Below are 19355 nucleotides of genomic sequence, written 5' to 3'. Positions count from 1 at the left end.
AAGAACCAAAACATTGAAAACATCACCGACAAACAATCTGTCAAGAAGAGGGGCTTTTGAAAAATGCAGTGAGAGCTGCCCTTCCATCTCTCTCGTTTCTGTGGCCGGGTTCGTGTGTCCAGCTGATATGGAGCCAGAAAAGGAGCAATTCAGAAAGTTGTTCATTGGAGGTCTCAGCTTTGAAACCACAGAAGAATATCTAAGGAAATACTACGAACAAGGGGGCAAGCTGACCGACTGTGTGGTAATGAAAGACCCTCAGAGCAAAAGATCCATAGGTTTTGGCTTTGTAACGTTTTCCTTCATGGATGAAGTCGATGCTGCAGTGTCCGTGGGGTCACATTCTATCGATGGCCGAGTTGTGGAGCCCAAGTGTGCTGTAGATAGATAGGAGTCTGCTAAGTCTGGTGCTCATGTAACTGTTAAAAAACTTTTTGTTGGTGGTATTAGGAAGATACAGAAGAAGATCACCTTAGGAAATACTTCCAGGAATATTAAAAAATCGAAAGCATTGAAATCATCACAGACAAACAATCCAGCAAAAAGAGGGGCTTAGGAAAAATGCAGTGAGAGCTGTCTTGTCATCTCTTTCAGGTTCTGTAGCCGGGTTTGTGTGTCTAGCCCATATGGAGGGAGAAAAGGAGCAATTCAGGAAGCTGTTCATTGGAGGTTTCAGCTTTGAAAGCACAGAAGAAAGTCTAAGGAAATACTTCGAACAATGGGACAAGCTGACCGACTGTATGGTAATGAGAGACCCTCAGAGCAAAAGATCCAGAGGTTTTGGCTTTGTAACCTTTTCCTCCATGAATGAAGTTGATGCTGCAATGTCCACCTGGCCACATTCTATCGATGGCAGAGTTGTGGAGCCCAAGCGTGCTGTAGCTAGCTAGGAGTCTGCCAAGCTTGGTGCTCATGTAACCGTTAAGAAAATGTTTTTGGTGGTATTAAGGAATATACAGAAGAACATCACCTTAGGGAATACATCCAGGATTACGGAAAGATCGAAAGCATTGAAATCATCATCGACAAACAATCCGGCAAGAAAAGGGGCTTTGGAAAAACTGCCCTTCCATCTCTTTCGGTTTTGTAGCCCGGTTCATGTGTCTAGCTGATATAGAGCAGGAAAAGGAGCAATTCAGGAAGATATTCATTGGAGGTCCCAGCTTTGAAATGACAGAAGAAAGTCTAAGGAAATACTAGGAACAATGGGGCAAGCTGACCAACTGTGTGGTAATGAGAGACCCTCAGAGCAAAAGATCCAGAGGTTTTGGCTTTGTAATATTTTCCTCTATGAATGAAGTCGATGCTGCATTGTCCGCCTGGCCACATCCTATCGATGGCAGGGTTGTGGAGCCCAAGCGTGCTGTAGCTAGAGAGGAGTCTGCCAAGCCTGGTGCTCATGTAACTGTTAAGAAACTCTTTGCTGGTGGTATTAAGGAAGATACAGAAGAACATCACCTTAGGTAAAACTTTCAGGAATACGGAAAGATCAAAAGCATTAAAATCTTTATTGACAAACAATCCGGCAAGAAGAGGGGCTTTATAAAAACGCAGTAAGAGCTGCCGTTTGATCTCTTTCGGTTCTGTAGCCCGGTTCGTGTGTCTAGCTGATAAGGAACGAGAAAAGGAGCAATTCAGTAAGCTGTTCATTGGAGATCTCAGCTTTGAAACCACAGAAGAAAGTCCAAGGAAATACTACGAACAGTGGGGCAAGCTGACCGACTGCGTGGTAATGAGAGACCCTTAGAGCAAAAGATCCAGGGGTATTGGCTTTGTAACATTTTCCTCTATGAATGAAGTTGATGCTGCAATGTTTGCCCGGCCACATTCTATTGATGGCAGAGTTATGGAGCCCAAGCATTCTGTAGCTAGAAAGGAGTCCTCCAAGCCTGGTGCTCATGTAACTGTTAAGAAACTCTTTGTTGGTGATATTAAGGAAGATACATAGGAACACCACCTTAGGGAATACTTTCAGGAATACTGAAAGATCGAAAGAATTGAAATCATCCCCGACAAACAATCCGGGAGAGGGGCTTTGGAAAAATGCAGTGAGAGCAGCCCTTTCATCTCTTTTGGTGCTGTAGCTGGTTTTGTGTGTCTAGCTGATATGGAGCGAGAAATGGAGCAATTCAGGAAGCTATTCATTGGAAGTCTCAGTTTTGAAACCAAAGAAAAAAAGTCTAAGGAAATACTACGAACAATGGGGCAAGCTGACCGACTGCAATGTCCTTGTTGGTGGTATTGGGGAAAATACAGTATAACATCACCTTAGGGAATACTTCCAGGAATACGGAAAGATCGAAAGCATTGAAATCATCACCGACAAACAATCCAGCAAGGAGAGGGGCTTTGGAAAAACGCAGTGTGAGCTGCCATGCCATCTCGTTCGGTTCTGTAGCCGGGTTCGTGGGTCTAGCCGATATGGAGCGAGAAAAGGAGTAATTCAGGAAGCTTTTCATTGGAGGTCTCAGCTTTGAAACGGCAGAAAAAAGTCTAAGAAAATACTACGAACAATGGGGCAAGCTGACCGACTGGGTGGTAATGAGAGACCCTCAGAGTAATAGATTCAGAGGTTTTGGCTTTGTAGTGTTTTCCTCCATGAATGAAGTCGATGCTGCAATGTGCGCCCGGCCACATTCTATCGATGGCAGGGTTGTGTAGCCCAAGAGCTCTGTAGCTAGAGAGGAGTCTGCCAAGCCTGGTGCTCATGTAACTGTTAAGAAACTCTGTTGGTGGTATTAAGGAAGATACAGAAGAACATCACCTTAAGAAATATGGGAAAGATTGAAAGCATTGAAATCATCACCGACCAACAATCCGGCAAGAAAAGGGGCTTTGGAAAAATGCAGGGAGAGCTGCCCTTCCATTTCTTTCGGTTCTTTAGCCGGGTTTGTGTGTCCAGCTGGTATGAAGCGAGAAAAGAAGCAATTCAGGAAGCTGTTCATTGGAGGTCTCAGCTTTGAAACCACAGAAGAAAGTCTAAGGAAATACTACAAAAAAATAGGGCAAGCTGACCGACTGTGTGGTAATGAGAGACAAAAGAGCAAAAGATTCAGAGATTTTGGCATTGTATCATTTTTCTCCATGAATGACGTTGATGCTGCAATGTCCACCTGGCCACATTCTAACGATTGGACAATTGTGGGGCCCAAGCGTGCTGTAGCTAGACAGGAGTCTGCCAAGTCTGGTGCTCATGTAACTGTTAAGAAAACCTTTGTTGGTGGTATTAAGGAAGATACAGAAGAACATCAACTTCAAGGAATACGGAAAAATCGAAAGCATTGAAATCATCACCAACAAACAATCTGGCAAGAAGAGGGGCTTTGGAAAAACGCAATGAGAGCTGACCTGCCATCTTTTTCAGGCCTGTAGCCAGGTTTGTGTGTCTAGCCGATATGGAACAAGAAAAGGAGCAATTCAAGAAGCTGTTTATTGGAGGTCTAAGCTTTGAAACCACAAAAGAAAGTTCAAGGAAATACTATAAAAAATGGGGCAAGCTGACCGACTGTGTAGTAATGAGAGACCCTCAGAGCAAAAGATTCAGAGATTTTGGCTTCGTAACGTTTTCCTCCATGAATGAAGTCGATGCTGCAATGTCCGCCTGGCCACATTCCAACGATTGCAGAGTTGTGGGGCCCAAGCGTGCTGTAGCTAGAGAGAGTCTGCCAAGCCTGGTGCTCATGTAACTACTAAAAAACTCTTTGTTGGTGGTATTAAGGTGAATACAGAAGAACATCACCTTAGGGAATACTTCCAGGAATACGGAAAGATCGAAAGCATTGAAATCATCACCAACAAACAATCCGGCAAGAAGAGGGGCTTTGGAAAACGCAGTGAGAGCTGCCCTGACATCTCTTTCGGTTCTGTACCTGGGTTTGTGTGTATCTGATATGGAGCGAGAAAAGGAGCAATTCAGGAAGCTGTTCATTATAGGTCTCAGCTTTGAAAGCACAGAAGAAAGTCTAAGGAAATACTACGAACAATGGGCCAAGCTGACCAACGGTGTGGTAATGAAAAACCCTAAGAGCAATAGATCGAGAGGTTTTGGCTTTATAACGTTTTCCTCCATGAATGAAGTTGATGCTGCATTGTCCACCCAGGCACATTCTATCGATGGCAGGGATGTGGAGCCCAAGCGTGCTGTAGCTAGAGAAGAGTCTGCCAAGCTTGGTGCTCATGTAACTGTTAAGAAACTCTTTGTTGGTGGTAATAAGAAAGATACAGAAGAACATCACCTTAGGGAATGCTTCCAGGAATATGGAAAGATCAAAAGCATTGAAATCATCACCCACAAACAATCCGGCAAGAGGGGCTTTGGTTTTGTAACATTCAATGATCACCAAAATTGCATGAAGGAAATGCATGAAGTACAGAACACCAGGATTAGCGGAGGAGGCAATTTTGGTGGCTTTGGGGATTGGGACGTGGTAGGGGAAACTTTGGATCAGGACCTGGAAGCAACTTCAGAGGAGGCTCAGAAGATGGCTATGGCGGTGGATGTGGTTATGGTGATGGATACCATAGCTATGGTGGAGGTCAAGGTGGTGGAAAATTTGGCGGTGGACTTGACAATGGTGGTGGACTGGGTGGTTATGGTGGTGGTCCTGGTTATGGCAATCGAGGCGGCGGATATGGCAGAGGATATAATAACTATGGTGGAGGCAACTATGACGGAGGAAATTACAATGAATTTACTTCAAATTATGGCCCCATGAAGAGTGGTGGAAACTTTGGTGGCAGCAGAAGCATGGGAGGCCCATATGGCAGAGGTAACTATGGCCCTGGTAGCGGCAGTAAAGGCAGTGGTGGTGAATATGGAGGAAGAAACTGCTTTTTTACTTCTGGGCTTCACTGTATAAATAGGAGAGAATGACAGCCCAGAGGTAAGGTCGCTGCAGGTTATCAAGATTACAAAGTTAAGGAGTCATTATCTCAGTCATGCCTAGAACATGCAGTGATATGACAGAAGACACCAGTCCAGATACAATTAGCTCAATATTTAAGTACATTACCCTACAATGGAGGAAGGACTGTAAAATATGCCTTCTAAAACAGTTTTTATGTTTTTTTTCAATGTTTATTTGTAGTGGTCTTTGTAAAGAGTGCACAGCATTCCTTTTTGATAACGTTCCATTTGGGTTCCAGGTTATGTAACACTTTTTTAAAAACCTTATGAACAGTTAAAGCAACTAGCCAGATCATGGTGTAATATGAGACTTTTTTTATTATAATTTTAATTTTAAATTTCAGTTTGTGTACAGTTAAAGCTGGTGATACTTTCATTTATTAGAAAATTGGAAAGGAAAAATACTTGCTCAGACATGTAATTTAATAAATCAGAATATAACCCGGCATGTGAGGTGTGAGCTCCTCTGAGCTCCCTGGCCTCCTTTATACCTGCATATATGTGGTGGTTCACTTTATATTTTCCAGGTTTTTTTCCAATACAGCCTTGTTTCAGTAATATCTATCATTTTCTGTCTATAGGTGAAAGCCAATAAATAAAAACAGCATAGCTAATGAATCTCAGAAACTAAAAGTATCTACAGACATTACATGACTGTTGTTTGATTTCAACATATATATTCAGTTTTTGGATTTAATGGTGTGTGTATAGTGCAGAAAACTGAAAATGATGTTGATATAAAAATTCTATACTGTTTATGGCCAAAGATAATAAATGGTGGTTGGACATGGAGCACAATCTAACAGCAATTTGCTGCTGTCTGCATTGGACTGTCACCCAACTGACAGTCCTTGGAGTATCTCCAGTTAACACAGAACTGTTAAAGCTCTCCAAGAATTTTTCCAGCTGTATTGTATTACAGAAGCTCAGATGCTTCATACCATAAAAACTTTAATATTTAACCTCCTGGGCGTTACACTGATGTCTAGATTTCTGTACCAAAAGCGGTACACTGTTTTTCATGAAATTTTTTTTTTTTAATTGTAGACCTGTAACTTACAGAAATATGTCCGAACAGGGTTCTAGTAGATATCATGAATATAAAAAATGTTTGAAACACACAATCAAAAAAAAAAAAAATTATTTTTAATAAAATTAAATAAAAGACACAAAAATCAGCTTAAACAAGAATACATAAATAAATGAAAAATACTGAAAATGCGATAATTCGGTATACTGTATAGTAATATATTTTTCTAAAACACCTCCCTAGTGTGGTAAATTTTAAAACAGAGTCCAACGTCACATAACTATAGATAAACCACATAAATATATTTTGTATTATTTTGTATTGGATTGGATACAGGACTTTGTATTGAATCCAATACAAAATATTTGAATTTCCGCTACGACCCCCACGCTACGCACGGACATCATCAGGAATCGCCGAGGGACGCGTACGCGAATGCCGGGTGTTCTAATTCTTTCCAAACTTATTGCTATTCCTAATAGTGACTTTCACTTTCCGTCTTAGTACCAATGGTCACCGGGACAAAGGGGGGGGGGGGGGGCAGGGCTGATAAGGGGTGTAATTATCCCACACTTCATCTAAAGAAAAAACAATCACCTTTATATTTTATATTATATATATAATTATATTAAGATATTTATTTCATAGAATGGTTTGAAACTTGATGAATGCTACTTAAGCTCCTTTTTTGAATTTTTAGTCAATCAACTTTTCAAAAATTTTTTGACAATGAATTCTCAGTGCTAAACCAAAGACTCCTAGGGGATATTTAGACCTTCAGGAATAAAATCTCCAATGGGTACAAGATATTGGCCCCAATTATGTTATGCATACAGAAGCCCCTTCTCACCATGGGGAGGTGGGGTTCAGATATTTTGTGTGTAAACCAAGGGAATATGAAATCACATTGCAAAAAAGAGACTAGTAAGGGAACACGTGGACATACACTGGATCAGAATGGGATGTTAATTATTAAAAGAAGACAACACTGTCATGAAAATAAAGAAAAGTAACTGGTTTAGTTGAAGAAAAAGATGAAACAGTGGAAATCTTTCACACAGATTTTCCTGGACAGCTTGCTGCTGAAAATGCTCGTCTCCAAAACAGCATTAGTTTGGAAGATATATTTTTTCATTTCAACTATTTATTAATATTATCATTGTTATTATTACACAGTATTTCTGTAGTGCTGACATATTAAGCAGCGCTTTACAAAGTCAATAGTCACATCACTAACTGTCCCTCAATCAATACCTGCCATAGTGATATGTGATTAATACAGTCTAAGGACAATTTTGTCAGGATGCCAGTAAATCTAAGTGGAATTTTGGAATGTAGGAGGAAACCAGAGCAATGGAAAGAAACCCACATAAACTCCATACAGATAGTGTCCTTGCTGAGATTCGAACCTAGGAACTAATGCTGAAAATTCCAAAGTGCTAACCACTGAGCCACCAGGATCTTTTCCTATGTTGTTTACAATAGGTTGATTATTTCCACACTTTTATAAAGAATATATTTAGCAGTTACTAAGTACAATTGTGTATCTGGGAAAAAATATGTACAATTTAAATGTAAACTACTGAGGTATAGAAGGCAAGAAGTCAGGATGTAGAATACAGATCCATATTGTAAGCTCTTTAGGGCAGGGTCCTCTCCTGCTGTATCAGTGTGTCATTTGCAACCCCAATTTAATGTACAGCGCTGCGTAATATGTTTGCGCTATAGAAAATCCTGTTTAATAATAATAATAATAATAATAATATTTATTTGTGTATCTGAGTGAATTGTAATGATAACACAACAGGTAGAAATCTGGGAATGAAATACAGCCTTACAAGGAACACCTCTAGAAGGAACAACATTCTGTAAACTTTACAAAAGATAAGTTCAGACCTTTGATGTGATTCTCTATTTAGAATGTCATTGCGAAAAGGGACTATGATCCTCTGTAGAGGCTTTGCATGCACTGCAATATTATGAACCGTCCTCTGACACACAATCATCATCACAATAACAGGCCACATCAAAGTGGCTACATCATTTGCTCCAAGGACTGCTAGGGATAAGAAATGAACATATATATTTGCTGGCGATGTTTCCACCAGGATGTTCAGTATGTTTACAGAATGTAAAACATAGTGAAGAGAAGATACTATAAAAATTGTGCCTGTGACAGATATTCCCTTGCCATATTTTGGAGACAGTTTGACCTACATATGACTGTAACACGAGCCTGTCAAACAATTACATTTTACAGCAGCTCTTTCGTGCAGATTTTGTTCATACAGTTTGGCCAATATTTTGTGCCAAACATAAGTGTTATGCCGCCTTCTAGAGTGACAGGAAAAAATAAGCAGGATGCAGCAAATCTCATAAATAATCATGTTGTAACAAACAGTGCACACTAACTCTAGCAGCAGAATATTGTAAATTTACTGAGGAGTGGAATATAAGGAGACAGAATTATGGAACAGGTCTGACACTCTTGGAGCAAATGAAGACGAACTTTTATGAACCAGCTTGAAATAGAAGGATCATCATCCTAGCACAGTCCTGAATTTCTCTGCCAATTCCTCTAAGCTCCTGTTGGCTGCAGAATGTGTGAAAACAGAAGTGTGGAAAAAACACTGGAATATGTGCAGGGGAGAGCTATTATCCCCTGATGCTACTCCTTTCACTAATAAATGGTGGCACTTGGAACTTCAGCTTCAGTACTATACATAAATATTGTTCAAATAAATAGGGTGACTGGGCCACCGTCAGTTGTGGGTGGCCTCATACATACACATGCATACTATTCTTATGTATATTGAATGAAAGAGTCACGCTTTGTTTATCCTATTTGAATAGAGCATAGGGCTGTTTAAATCCTTACACACTGTATAAGTGATTCTTTCTGAGTGAGTGCTATTTCATGCTGGTTCTAGAGCAATGAATTCACTTACAGTGCAGTCATTTTTAACCAACAGATCCCCTTTAACGATCAATTCTTTCTTCTACAGTAGTGAATGGGTCAAAATTAGAGACTGGTACCATGAAATGACATGTTACTGCTTTCCACAGCATTTTCCTGTGAGTCTTACCACAAAATGCTAATTCTAACAAGTATGGCTCTTTTTACATTTAGTTTTTGTTCTTTTGTGTACAGGCTTATGATGGTGACAAAAGCTCAAATTTTGTTCATCGCTGTATAAAAATTACATAGTGTACAATATGTGGAGCCCACATAATGCAGATCTCCTTATCTCCTAACTGATCTTCTTGAGGTTTCATACCAACTACAGTATTATTAAAGGAGAATGCCGTCTTTTACCCATTCACATATTACATTTTTTTATTTGTGTATATTTGAGTATAAATATATTCATATATTTGATGTATTCATTTTACATTTAGGTACCATGAAAGAAAGAAAGGGCCTTTGCTCTGCTCATGTAATAGGCTGAATGGGTTAAACACTTTTAATTGGCTTTTATATTTCAGTTTAATTGTGACAGTTTAGTTATATTTATTGATATCACCCTGTATTTGGAGCCAGCCACAATGCCTGGTTTTCAATTGAAAGTTTTAGCAAATAATTACAGATAACAGGGATCTGTTCTCTGTACAATTACTGTAGGACTTCACTTTACTTTGTAGTCATGGTGTGGAGAACTGACGTGATCAGGAAATAGCTACCAAAAATACTGCAGCAGCATTGCTGTATGTAGTCCATATCTAACTGAAATTCTTAGTTTTTTAATCATTGGTTCAACATATTTAAAAAAGCAAAGAGGTCATGGTATGTAAATGCTAATTGTAACATACTATACAAACAAAAAATGTCAATGTAGTTTATTAACTTTGAAACAATTATTAGGACAATCAGTATGGCTGCATGTAAATCTCTGTGTTTAAACAAAGAACAACAAGACATGGTACATACTCTAAATGGGGATCCTGGTATACCTCCTACCACCACCCACATGTACCACCATGTATATCACCACCATATACCCACAAATACATGTATTTTCCATGCTCTTTTTAGATGCTGGAATTTTGAAACCTGGAAGGAGTTACTGCTGTATTTTGCTAAGATCAACAACAAATCTAACAAAATATTAAACAAATTGTCAGGAATGTACTTGCTAAATTAGAAGACAATGTTGGCTGTTGTTGTTTACCTGCTGATATCAGCTGTCAAATATGGATGCCCAGGCATGCAGAGAGACAGAAGTCAAATGTTGCGATTTAACAAGCAAAGAAAGCAACTGACCAGTTCTTGCAATGCAAAGTCAATTTCATGGAAGCTTTATTTTAACTGAAATATCATCTTTTCTAGCATTCAATCACACCAGCATTAATTAGAATATGAGCTCCTTCATTATAATATGGCTTATGTGGTCTGTGTCTATCTATCTACCATTACTCTTGTAATGAGTTGTTTTAATTTTCAAGCCTAAAGGTTTAGTGTGGATAGACTTTAGAATAACCATTTTTATTCTCACACCTGTAAACACTCCTTGGACCAGAGCATATTTTACATTTTGCCTGGTTTATCCGACAATAACTTTGTTATTATTTAAAGGATGTGCAAATTCCTAACAGGGAACTCCTGGTTGGTTAATTTCCATCTGAACTGACATTGTTCTGAGGCCAAAAACAGTTTACTGTACTCTCTCAATTTTATGTTTCTTTTTTCTTATTAGTTTCTGAAGACTAAAGAAACCATCCCGTGTTACAGATAAAAAGAGAAGAGGAGGTTTCTGTAAACCAATTCTAGGGTTACTAGAGGACAGCTGGCTTTAAACAATTAAAAAAAAAGATATCCATTTTGGGTCTGAACAGTATTTAAACACTTGTCAGAAGCTTTTTTTTTTTTTTACAACAACTAAACTATCTGCTGTTTTTCACACAGCAACTTCTAGCAACAATTTTGACAGCTGTCATGCTTGAAGAGATTGGGCCTCTAGGGGGTGCTACAGCTTGCACAGAAGTGAGTCTTGAGAAGGGCCAAGGCCCAGAGTCTAAGCAGTAACAATTTATTCTCCAGAGCCTCTAGTGGTATATGCAGGTTACTGCCAGGTTGCGGTCCTTGGGCACACCAGAGTGGGCAGGATGTTTCATGGTTCCAAATCGCTAAGCAGAAGAATTATCAAGGAAGGCTGGGGTCAAGGCAGACAGCAAGCAAGAAGGTCGAGAACAAGCCAGGAGTCAAAAAACAGAAATCCAGAAAATAGACACCAGTGAAGCGGAGACCACAGCAGACACAGGGAAACTCAGGAAGCAACAGAAAGCACTGCAGACTCACTTGCAAAACACTGCAACAGCACAAGAGAACAGGCAGGGAAGCACCAGGCTGGGTAATACGGGATTAACACAGGAGCTGGACAGGTGGAGCACTGAATTAAAACAAGAGGTGTAGAGGAAAAGCTCAGCAGAGCTTGGGGGCTTAGCACTAGTGGAGACACTGCACGAACGCTGATCCATGTATCTGAGCTAATTCACCAGGGAATACTAATAGGTTATTTCCTGATTGGCCAGTGGAATGGGCAAAACTGATAAAACTTGGGAGAGCAGGCAGACCCAGGGTCAGCAAGCGCAGGAGAGAGCCGCCTTTGCTTTAACTAGGAAGAGGTAAGTGTGACAACAGCAGCAAGTGAGGAGAAGGGTAGGACACACCACTGATGCTCTTTATTTATGTTTTTTTTTTTTGCAATTATATTTTTATTGAAAACATTTTTAAACAGGGTACAGAAAAAAGAAAAGGGAAATACAAAACAAACACAAAAGGGGCAGCAACACTATAAGAAAGTATCAAAGCATATTTCCGAATCCTACAACAGGTATGCAGTGCAAATTAACATCCACAGAGAAGTATATAAATTTCTAACAATATGCGAACCAGTAGAAATTGAGGCAGAAGATATAGCACTATAAGAGAATAAATAAAGCATAATCAACTGTTACATAAATTTGCATAAAAACGGTCCCATGGTTCCCAAACCAGCTCAAATTTGGCCATTGTATCTCTAATAATTGCCGTGAGATATTCCATAAGACGGATCTCATGAATCCGTGCATAGAGATTCTCCAAAGAAGGTGGAGACTTTGATTTCCATCTGGATGCTATCAGTGTACGTGCTGCAACTAGAATATGGGCTATCAATTTACAAAATGTACCTGGGACATGTAAAAGAGGTCTCCCCAGTAAATGATTCAGGGGATCCAGAGGGACCCGTACCTGAGTCACATCTGAAATCAAATCATTAACTTGCAACCAATATGGCTTTATAAGTGGACAAAACCAGAATATGTGTTCTAGCGTACCCTGATGTAGACTACACCGCCAACATGTGGGGTCAACATTAGGGAGCAAACGATGGAGCACCATTGGTGTGTGATACCATCGGAGGACAATTTTGTACAGATTTTCTTTATATAAGGCATTGATGGAACTCTTATGGGCCGCCTCCCAAATATCCAACCAGTCTTCTGGGGTTAAAGTTTGGCCCAGTACTTCCTCCCATTTGAGCATATAAGCAAATTTAGAAGATCTACCCCGCAAGCCGTCATGTAGGAGACGATATATAGAGGAGATCGTTCCTTTGGTGTAAGGGCCATCTAGACAAAGTCGCTCAAATGAAGTTAGGGCCTGGAAGGTAGCAGAGGGCTGCAAAGATAAGACATAATGCCGTATCTGTAGGAAGGCATAGAATGAGGATCGGGGTAATTCGAATTTGACCCTCAGTTCAGCAAAGGTAAGTAATCGCCTTTCAACCGGGTGTAGGATACAATTATTGTGGAACAAGCCTCTGTCCCTCCAGGGCCCGGCCATTGAGTGCGTAAGACTGTCTGGAATCTGAGGATTATATATTATGGAAGTTACTCTGGAAGGGGAAGATGCCAGGTCATACTTGGTATTACAAGCCCTCCACATATTCCTCGAGAAAATCATAGGCGCCGTCAAATGACCATCCCTCAACCTTAAAGAAGAATTCCACAACATAGCATTGGGACAAATGGGTGCTATCCATTCCCTCTCCAGTTCTGCACAATACTAGGGGGACGTGAGGAGGTCCACAGTACAAAATGTCTTAGATGGGCTGCTACATAATATTTATGGAGATCAGGGGCCCCTAAGCCTCCCCCATCTCTGGGTGTGCAAACAATAGATCTAGCCACTCTATGTCTCTTATAAGCCCAGATAAATTGCATAAACTCCGTTTGGACCTTCTTTAGAGCTGAAAACGGCACTTTAACTGGCAAGGTCTGAAATAAATACAACAGTTTGGGAAGGAGCATCATTTTAACTGAGGCAATCCTACCTAATAGTGATAATTGGCGGTTTTTCCATTTATTCAATAAATTTGTCACCTCCCGAAATAGCGGGGGAAAATTATTTGGGTAAATTTGTGAATAAGTGGTGGTAATATGCGTCCCTAGGTACTGGAGGGAATGTTCTTGCCAGATAAAAAAGAAAGAGTCTCGTAAGGTTTGCAGAGTAGCTGGAGAGATATGAAGGGGCAGGGCCCCTGATTTAGAGGAATTCACCTTGAATCCTGCTAGTACCCCATATCTCGTTAATTCTTCCCATAAATTGGGGAGGGAAATAAGCGGTTGGGAGAGAGTCAATAGAATATCATCTGCGTATAATGAGAGCTTGTATTCCTTCCCTTTCACCTGAATTCCATGTACATTTTGATTTGAGCGAATGCAGGCCGCCAACGGCTCTATACATAGAGCAAAAAGCAGGGGTGACAAAGGACATCCCTGTCTCGTCCCATTTCTAATCGCAAATACCTTGGATGATGCCTGGGGGAGTTTGACCAATGCTGAAGGGGCCGCATATAAGGCCTCAATCGCCTTAACAAAGGGGCCCCTAAAACCCATTTTATTCAGGGTAGCCAAAAGAAATGGCCAGCTAAGACGGTCAAAAGCCTTTTCGGCATCAAGGCTAAGTATCACCGACGGTGTTTTCCGTCTGTTAATAATATCAATGATATTAATTACCTTCCTAGTATTATCTCCCGCTTGTCTAAAAGGAATAAAACCCGTTTGATCTCCATGAATAAGGGCAGGGAGGAACTTTGATAACCGAGTGGCTAAAATTTTTGTAAAAATGTTTAAGTCCTTGTTTAAGAGAGCAATTGGCCTATAATTTGAGCAATCTAAGGGGTCTTTACCTGGTTTTGGAATAACCGTAATATGTGACATAGACATAGAGGGTGGAATCGGTTTGCCTTTCAGAAAGTCATTAAATAATGGAAGAAGGTATGAGGAGAGCTCTGGCAAGAACGTTTTATAATATAGATAGGGAAGGCCATCCGGCCCTGGGGCCTTGGATGAAGGAAGTTGACCAATGATAGTTGCAATTTCTTCCTCTGTAATAGGGCAGTTAAGTTGTTCCAGGCTCTCAGGTTTCAACCTGGGAAGATCCACTTGTGCTAAATAAGAATCTATGGCAGGGAACAGTGATCTCCCCAAGGGGGTTTGGGCCCTATGAACCGTTTGATACAAGCAGGAGTAGTATGCTTCGAAGCAAGCGGCTATTTGAGAAGGGTCGTAGTGAACCACCCCGCCTTTATCTTTAATTGCCCCCGGTGAGGAGTTTAATTGCATATCTCTCAGCTTGCGGGCTAACAACGAATCTGCCTTGTTACCTTTATGATAATATAGCTGGCGGGTTCTCTGCATCTGCCAGCCAACCTTTCGTAACTCAATAGCACGAAGTTTAGACCTAAGGGTAGTCAGTTCCCTCAGAAGTCTTACAGATGGATGTGACATATATTTAGCCTCCGCAGTCCGCAGGGCCTGTATGGTGAGGGAGCGTTGTAAATTAGAGTCCCGTTTAAGTTTTGAGCTGAGAGCTATGCAATGTCCCCTAATCACCGCCTTATGTGCCTCCCAAAGTGTGGACATATGCCTGACAGAACCAACATTTTCTCTAAAAAAGGTTTTTAAATTAGCAGAGAGGGAGGCTTTGGTTTCTGGCAATTTGATTAGATAATCGTTAAGCCTCCAATGACACACTCCCGTCGGTTTGGGGGATAGGGACACTTCTAAAGTGACAGGAGCATGATCTGACCAGGAGATCGGATGTACCTCCGCAGAGACACTATTCCTCAGAAGAGGAAGATTAGTAAACAGATAGTCTATGCGGGTATGGGTACTATGGGAGGAGGAGTAGAAGGAGTATTGTCTACTAGAGGGATGATGGATACGCCAATTGTCATAAAGTTGGTATCTCCTGATCAGTTGTCTAAACTCCCTAGATTGTTTGGATCCCTGCCTAGAGAGCTGGGAGTTGAGTAGAGCATGTCTATCACAAGCCGGGGAGAACAGCACATTGAAGTCACCCCCCACAATTAAATATGTATGATCAAATTTCTTAAGGAGAGACAGAACCTTGCTAAGAAAGGGAATCTGACCCTGATTAGGAGCATACACATTGCATAAGGTGATAGACACTCCTTGTACTGAGCCATTTAAAATAATATATCTCCTCCCCTTGTCAATAATTGAGCGGGCTAGTGTAAATTTAAAAGAATCTTTCAAAAGGATTGCCACTCCGGCCTTTTTCTTACATTGGGAATTGGCTTGATACACCTGGGAGTAAAGTCTGGAGGCAAAATTAAAATTACCCGAGCTATCAAAATGAGTCTCCTGTAGGAAGACCACATCTGAGGACAGCCGTTTAAATTCCCTAAGGGCCAGTTTACGTTTCTTGTTAGAATTTAAGCCTCGGACATTAAAAGATAAAACCTTAGTAGCCATTAAAGTAACATGGTAACCACAGCGCCTCTTGTAAAGCCTCCCCTGTATTCAGAATACCTTTGTAGTGATCTGGAGAGAATCAAATACATCCGTTGACACCCAGACACAGTGCTGCTTTCAGAAAAAGGAAAAGGGGAGAGAGGCTCAAAAATGACCCTCCAAACAGTGTGGGAAAAACACAAAAACCGGGAAAAGAAAACAAACCAGCATAAGAACATTCGCCCAATGGCGACCAAAAAGGGGTTGACATCTGCCGGTCCCCACCTCCCACTAGGTGAGGATAGGGAACTACATCTTACAACAGATGAGCAACTCCCTTTAGAGGGACAATAAACCCAGACTGGCAGCGGACTCAAGTCAGGAATCCACCGAAGCCCTGCCATAAATATGGAAAACATAAAAAAGGGGGTTTGGCCGACGCCGGCCACTAACAGGAAATGCCACTAGAAAGAGGCCAGGTGTCTCCCAACTAAATGCTGGAAGCAGTCCCTAGCCCCCCCCAGGGCAGCATCAGTATCGGGTATTTCAATAGAAAAAACACGCCCGTTGCCAGAGCAAAGGGAGAAAGCCAGATTGCAGGTAGGTCACTAATGTCACTCAGTGTTGTAACATACTACCAAATAACGGGTATGGCACTAATATCATTCAAGGCATATCAATATCAATGGGAGGGTTATCAACCCCCACTCCAGCATAGCAGCAAATCAACTCTAAACCGTGCGAATAGAACAGAGTGTGCAACAATAATCATTACATTGGAACTTTTCTAAATTGTTAAACCATAAAGGCTCCGCATGATGTGGGGAGCCATAAATTCAATGGCGTAAAGGAGGGGAGCGATCAGGTGGGTGAGTTGTATCCCACCGGCGAGCCCTAGATCTCTCTCCCTGAAGCCACCCGCTGCCACTGGGGGGAGCGGGGACGAACCGAAGTCTCGGGCTCCCAGCCAGGTAGCTTCGGGCGGGTTATCCCCAGCTCTCTACAAAAAGAGTCCAAATCATCCGGGGACCGCAAAGTGACAGTTCTGCCATCCTGGCGGGCTATGAGGCTAAAAGGAAAGCCCCATCTGTAGGAAATATGACCACCTCTAAGAACAGTCAGTAGCGGCTGGAGAAGGCAGAGCTGCTGTAGCGTGTGCCATGATAAGTCCTGGAAAAGTTGAAGAGGTGCTCCGTCAAATTCAAGGTTACGCATATTTCTGGCGGTAGTCATGATGTCATCTTTTGTTTGAGCATCCACTAGTTGGCAAATCACATCTCTAGGTCTAGCGGCTGATCCCTGACGCCTGGTTGTTCTAAAGGCTCTTTGAATGTGGACGGAGGACGCTGGGAGCAAGATACAGGAGACAGTCACTCTGGCCGCGCTGAACAGGAGACGGGACAGCAGCTGGGAAGGATACATTTTGATACATTTGGACCATAAGACGCAGGGACTTTTTCCCCCCACTTCTGGGGAAAATACGGTATATAAATATATTATATATATTATATATGGTACTGTACATTATATTACATTTTTAACAGTTTTTTTTAAGTTTAATATTAAATAAATTAAATGTATTAACTATTGGACATATTTTGGGGAGTTAAGTCTAAGAATTATAGCCTACAATGTAAAATAAATTTCCATACAAAAAATTGTAATGGTTTTTGCATGGAAATCTGGACAGAATTAGACTGCAAGGGGGGTTAAAAAGATTTCCTATGACCTCCTGGCTGAACAAAAAGTTAAGGAAGGAAGTGTCTCCCTGGTGGGGATACAAAACCCCACAAAATTGTCAAGAATTACTGTGAAATAACACTATGGATGAAGTTTGGCTTTTGGATTACAGTAGGAACTGAATAGATCTCTGCTAAATGTATATTATAAGTTATTCCTAAATTTTTTTTATACTGAATTTAGGGGGAAACTAGTGCACATAATGAATTACAGCATGTACAGTGGTGTGTAACAGACTTCTTTCCGGAATTTACAAGGTATTTGCAGTATCAGGGAAGCCAATGGTGTGAATATTTAATAAAGATAATAGGTAGGTGAAATCCACACAGCTATTATATAACCACTGTACATTATCTTCTAAAATTGCATTCTGTGCATTTGAAATCTCTCTGAGAGGAAAAAGAAGTGAATATATTTCTGAAGAGAATAAACTAGTAGCACAGGAAAAGGGGTGACAAAAAAAAAATAAATAAAAAAAAAACTACAATTATACTTTTCAGCCATGAGAAGTAAATCAGATGGTGCTAAAATCCCATCAGAATACACAGATTAATTAAAGTCTGCTCTTTCCAAATCTGTTATTCAACTAAACACAGTTGCTGAATAATGAAGCAATTTCCATAATTTCCATGTGGTATCATAGAGCTAAACTACAATACAGGACAATATGCAAGACATATGATCACAACAGGTAAAAGCTATAGATAAACCTAAGTTCAAATCTGCAACATAAAGCAAACGCCTGGTGTATATGCCCTGGTGCACAGACACAAAATAATATCTGCTTTTCTGCTTGTGTGTAGCTCCTTACTACTACATTGACTGCTATTTCACCATATTGGAAATTCATTTTTATTGATTCCCCTTGAGTGTTAATCAGGATAATTATGTCAAAACCTGATCTGGATGCCTAGTTCAGGTGTCATTAGAATCAAGTGGAAATCTTAACACTAGATGCATGTGGAGATGAATGCACTTTTACTCACATCACACAGATCCAAATATTGTGCAGTGTTTGAAAAAAAATAGATAATACACAGTCCATAAGAACAGTTGGGAAGCAAACCTACAACTCCTATATCCCATCCCTGAAAAGTAAAAATGATATGTTACCCTTACATTCACTGTGTAATATTAGGATTTCTAGCATGATCACCACAAGAGAAGCTTGTTCAAATCTTGGCCCAGAGCTTAGATTGAGGCAGAAAACCAAAAATGATCAACAAAAAAAAAAAAACCAAGCTTCTTGTGAGCATCCCAAGAGTCCCAGAATTAAGCACAACGGAGTGCGCATGCGCCGCCGTCCGAGATGGTCGCCTCTTAGACGGCTCGGCTTCCTCCGGATCCCTTTCTGGCCCCTGTAGCAGCGGAAACCAGCAGCCACGCGATACACTGGCAAGGAAGGATTCCTCTGGTCTCCCTGCGCCTTTGGAGGATGGTAGGGAAGTCCGGCAATAAAACAAAGGACCGCAATCCGCGGTCTCAGATTCCCTGGCCGGCCACTAAGATGGCGGATCCCAGGGGGACACACGTGGAAGCAGTCCCTGGGGCACAGGAGAGGGAGAGCGGCTCCCTCACAGGTATGAGAGGGGGTGCAATGGACAGGGGGTGGGAGAAGAGCGTCTCTCACTCCCCCCCAGCAAGCAATATGGGCACTCAGGAGTACCCCAGCCTGGGGCAGTCACAAAAGTCCCCTTCACAATTGTCTCCACAGGGAGAACAAGGTTGGGTGCATCATACAGGGGAAGATTCGTTTCCTAACAGTCCTAATATACTGACATTGTCCACGGGCTCCAGATACAGTGTGTTAATGCCAGACCCCATTGAATGCTCACCCCCCCCCCCGATCTGCCAGCGGAGGAGAACAGGCTTTATCAGAACATAGCAGGCTTATTGCAGTCAGAGTTGGCCAAAGTCACGGTGGCTATTACAACTGAA

At 41.2% G+C, this 19355-nt stretch overlaps 1 protein-coding gene and 1 pseudogene across 4 annotated transcripts in view; one reads left to right on the top strand and one right to left on the bottom strand.

The window, feature by feature from the left end:
* Positions 1–19355, bottom strand: part of NEXMIF (neurite extension and migration factor) — a 306480-nt gene that overhangs the window by 76686 nt on the left and 210439 nt on the right. The window lies entirely within an intron of this gene.
* Positions 3891–4873, top strand: LOC140343738 (heterogeneous nuclear ribonucleoprotein A2 homolog 2-like; annotated as a pseudogene).

The sequence above is a fragment of the Pyxicephalus adspersus genome, chromosome Z (genome assembly GCF_032062135.1).
Source record: "Pyxicephalus adspersus chromosome Z, UCB_Pads_2.0, whole genome shotgun sequence".
NCBI lineage: Eukaryota > Metazoa > Chordata > Amphibia > Anura > Pyxicephalidae > Pyxicephalus > Pyxicephalus adspersus.
This window is presented reverse-complemented; position numbering and strand designations above follow the sequence as displayed.